The 4,422-nt window shown below is 39.6% G+C and overlaps 1 long non-coding RNA gene across 1 annotated transcript in view; it reads right to left on the bottom strand.

Annotated features, from left to right (window-relative positions):
• Nucleotides 1–1,709: 1,709 nt before the first annotated feature.
• Nucleotides 1,710–4,422, bottom strand: part of LOC117091024 — a 13,614-nt gene continuing 10,901 nt past the window's right edge. Inside the window, exon 3 of the long non-coding RNA XR_004440214.1 lies at nt 1,710–2,043. This is a non-coding gene — a long non-coding RNA (uncharacterized LOC117091024). The remainder of the gene's footprint in view (nt 2,044–4,422) is intronic.

Below are 4,422 nucleotides of genomic sequence, written 5' to 3'. Positions count from 1 at the left end.
AGCTGTTCACTCCTTCAATATTCTTCTCTCAAGTCTTCCAAGGGCCGGTGCTTTCTTGTCATTTAGATTTCAGCTCACATGTCATTACTCAGAGAACGCTATCCTATCCACCTTATCTGTTAATATAAATTAATTCCCCAGGCATCCGCTATCTCATTGCCTCTCATTTCCTTAATAGACCTTCTTTCTCCGTGATATTTCTTGGTTACATATTTGCTTATATCCTAGCTCTCTTGATTAGAATTTAAGTGTGATACATTTCGTTTTTGTTCCCTTGCTCCCTGAAGAATCCTGTGTCCAGAAGGTAGTTAGCATGTAGTAGGGTCGCAGGACAAGATACCTGGGAGCATATTCTGAGGTAGAATGAGTGCAAAAGGCTTATTGGGGAGTAACACCTAAATTTGTGAAAGAAGGGTGGAAGCATTATGGATAGGGAAGGCCATCAGATCACATTTCTGACATCATAAGACTTTTTCAGCCTAACAAGGAACTCTTGTTCAAAGGTTTCTCATTAGAGGAGTCCCACATTGCCAATACATTGTCTCACTACTTTATTCAGTCATGGGCTGAAGGTCATCCCCAGAAAAGCATGACCTCAACTGTCATCACCTTGCTCACTCATTGTCTGGGGCACTCCAAAAATAGCATGACTTTAGCTACAAGGCTGAGGAAGACCCTGATAAAGCTGACATCTAAAGACAGCGAGCTAACCAGGCTCTTTGCAGTTGGATTCTGAGTTCTTTCTCAATGGGGAGGCCTAAATGACACATCTCTGTGTCTGCCAATAAATATTTTTTGTGGAATGGAATGCTCAATATGTTTGTTTTAATTTTTTTATCATACCTTTATCATCATACCTAAATGAATCAAATCAAGAACACCAGGATGTGCAAGCCTCTAATCTAACTAACTGTTGAGCTGAATAACAGCTAAGTTAATACACATACCACAAGGAAAGAACATACTTGGCACTTTCGAAAAACTAAAATATAGCCAGTGGGGCTGGAGTATAAGAAACTAAGGGGAGGGCCGGGCGCGGTGGCTCAAGTCTGTAATCCCAGCACTTTGAGAGGCCGAGATGGGCGGATCACGAGGTCAGGAGATCGAGATCATCCTGGCGAACACGGTGAAACCCCGTCTCTACTAAAAAATACAAAAAACTAGCCGGGTGAGGTGGCGAGCGCCTGTAGTCCCAGCCACTCGGGAGGCTGAGGCAGGAGAATGGCATGAACCTGGGAGGCGGAGCTTGCAGTGAGCTGAGATCCGGCCACTGCACTCCAGCCTGGGTGACAGAGCGAGACTCCATCTCAAAAAAAAAAAAAAAAAAGAAAGAAAGAAAGAAACTAAGGGGAGAATAGAAACAGATGTCAGAGAAGTAGACACTGTGAGGTTTTAAATAAGGACATTACATAATCTAATTTACATTTTAAGAAAATCACTTGGACTGCTTTATGGAGAATAGGTAATAGAGGAACAAGAGCAAAAGTAGGGAGACCAGACCAGTTATCAAGCTAAGGTGAACATCCAGGCAAGAGCTAAGAAGAGCTAGGACTATGGTATTATGGTAGTGATGGAGAAGCAGACAAAGTTGGGATATATTCTGGAGGTAGAGTTTTAGGACTTCTAAGGTATTAGAGCTGAGAGAGGAGGGGAGGAGGCTCAAGGACAATGTCTTGATGTTTGGTAGGTGATTGTGTCATTTTCTAGGATAAGGAAGAGTAATTAAGGAGCAACTTTGGAAAGGAAAGATCTGCTTTGGACTTGTAACTTTTGAACTGTCATTATTAGACACCCAAGTGAATATGTGAAATAAGCATTTGGCTTTATGAATCTATAGCTCAATGGAGATATCAAGAGCTGGAGATAAAATCATGTGCAATTGGCATGAAGATGGTGGTTAAAGCCAAGGGACTTTCCCAGAATTCATGCATCTGAATGAACGAGATTTCCATCAGGGTGCTCACTCTCCTGGGAAAGCTTCATGTTATATACATTTTTCTAGTGATGTTGATCCATTGGCATAATTTTGTTGGGCCTCAGATTCTAAGTAAAAAAAGAAAAGAAAAAGTTAGTGTTCTGTGAGTTTAGCAAGTTTTAAAACAAACAAAAGAAGTAGATTGTGGTTAAATATCTCTTACTGCAAACTGTGCAGACCACCAAGCTCAGTAAAAACATTGAGTAAATGGAAAAACAATGTTGTATGAAAGGACATGAATGAAAAGTATCTGGGAAAGAACCCATATTTTAGTGTCAGGAAAGCCTGGGTTCAAGTTAAGACTCAGCCACTCACTGACCACAAACAAACTTTAACTTTCATAAAATTTGCACTTATTTTCCTTCAGGAGATAATAGAGATTGTAACATCAATCTTTGGGAGTTTTGTTTTTTTTTTTAAACAGAGTCTCACTCTGTCACCCAAGCTGGAATACAGTGGCGCGATCTCAGCTCACTGCAACCTCCACTTCCCGGGTTCAAACAATTCTCCTGCCTCAGCCTCCTGAATACCTGGGATTACAAGTGCCCGCCACCGCGCCCAGCTAATTTTTGTATTTTTAGTAGAGACTGGGTTTCACCATGTTGGCCAGGCTGGTCTCAAACTCCTGACCTCGTGATCCACCCACCTCGGCCTCCCAAAGTGCTGGGATTACAGGCGTGAGCCAGCCACCATGCCTGGCCAATATTTTGGAGTTTTTGTGCAAAATCTACATACTACAGATAGAAGTATCTAGTAACAGTAATGACATAGTGAGGGTTCAATACATTTTAACCATTTAAAGATTTTTTGATATATTAGTAAATTGAAATGAAACAAGCTATCATAACATCATCAGAATGGATGGGTGTTTGCCTAAAGCTACCAGACTAAAAATGTCTACTCAACAGAGAGATCACAGTGAGATTTACTCCTTCCATGGGAAAAAAAGGGAATGAAATATGGAAACTAAAGTGAATCCCATGAGCTGAAAGGCTAGTTGACTTGTGTGTTATGCTGTTGTGTCTAGTACAGCTGGGGGATCTAAACTTCTTTATTGCTTTTCCCTATTAATAAAGCATTTTTAGCACACCCTCTCTCTACCACTCTCCCTTTCCCCCAGGCATCCCTTCTTTGGAGAACAGTGGTCTAGAAAACTGCCTAGCAAAGCATCTCAATGGGGCTTGAGTATTTTATACTCAAAGGTTCACAAGTTGGCTGCCTTTGGAGTTAATCAGCCTACTGACATATTTTGTTTGTTTGAAATGGCATTCAACATTCTAGCCAAACGGGAATTGAACAATGAGAACACTTGGACACAGGGTGGGGAACATCACACACCAGGGCCTGTTGTGGGGTAGGGGAAGGGGAGAGGGATAGCATTAGGAGATATACCTAATGTAAATGACGAGTTAATGGGTGCAGCACACCAACATGGCACATGTATACATATGTAACAAACCTGCACGTTGTGCACATGTACCCTAGAACTTAAAGTATAATAAAAAAAAAACATTCTAGCCAAAGTTTAAACACTGAGAGAACTTATATATACATATATTTATATAGATGTTGTATATATGTGTACATATACACACACATATACACACATAAACACACATGTGCCCATATATATGTATACACACACACATACATAAGAAAAAAAATTGTATCTTCCCTTAAAAAAATTTCCACATGTCAAGAATTAGCTGGATATATTCTCTTTAGTGTGCTGCACTCCTTACCATTCCTTACTGTTTCCCAAATGAGGCCAGGATTGGCTACCATTTATTATTATGCTTGGATTATTATGTTTTTATAGTAAAAGTAGAGTTGTCTAAATCCACAATTAAAAATAAAAATTCCCGTTTTCTATTTATATCAACTGACTGAATTTTATAAGCGTTTATGTTTGCTTTCCAATTCTACCCATTACTGTTCATTTGGCAATTCTTGAGAAGTAATAAGTTTTTTTTTGTCGTGGAATATGGCCCTGAAAAGAAAGTCAATTACTAGTGCTGATTATGGTAATGAAACAAAAATTAAGAAAAACTTTAAAATGATGGTTCTTGGCCAAAATTATACAGAAGTTTAGAATGGAATATTTAGTTAAGGTTTGAAAATGTTATTTTGTAGTTTCAAATTATAGTTTATTGCATTATAGGAGAACAATGATCTAGTCAGGTTTGCAAATTTAAAGATTCTTTAAGAACACATGGACACAGGGAGGGGAACATCACACATGGGGACCTGTTGGGGAATGGGGGGCTAGGGGAAGGATAGCATTAGGAGAAATATCTAATGTAGATGATGGGTTGATGGGTGCAGCGAACCAACATGGCAGGTGTATACCTCTGTAACAAACATGCACGTTCTGCACAAGTACCCCAGAACTTAAAGCATGATAATAATAATAATACTTTAGGTTCTCAGGACATGCTCCTAAATTT

This window comes from Trachypithecus francoisi, unplaced genomic scaffold (assembly GCF_009764315.1).
Source record: "Trachypithecus francoisi isolate TF-2019V2 unplaced genomic scaffold, Tfra_2.0 Lachesis_group11, whole genome shotgun sequence".
NCBI classification, from domain to species: domain Eukaryota; kingdom Metazoa; phylum Chordata; class Mammalia; order Primates; family Cercopithecidae; genus Trachypithecus; species Trachypithecus francoisi.
This window is presented reverse-complemented; position numbering and strand designations above follow the sequence as displayed.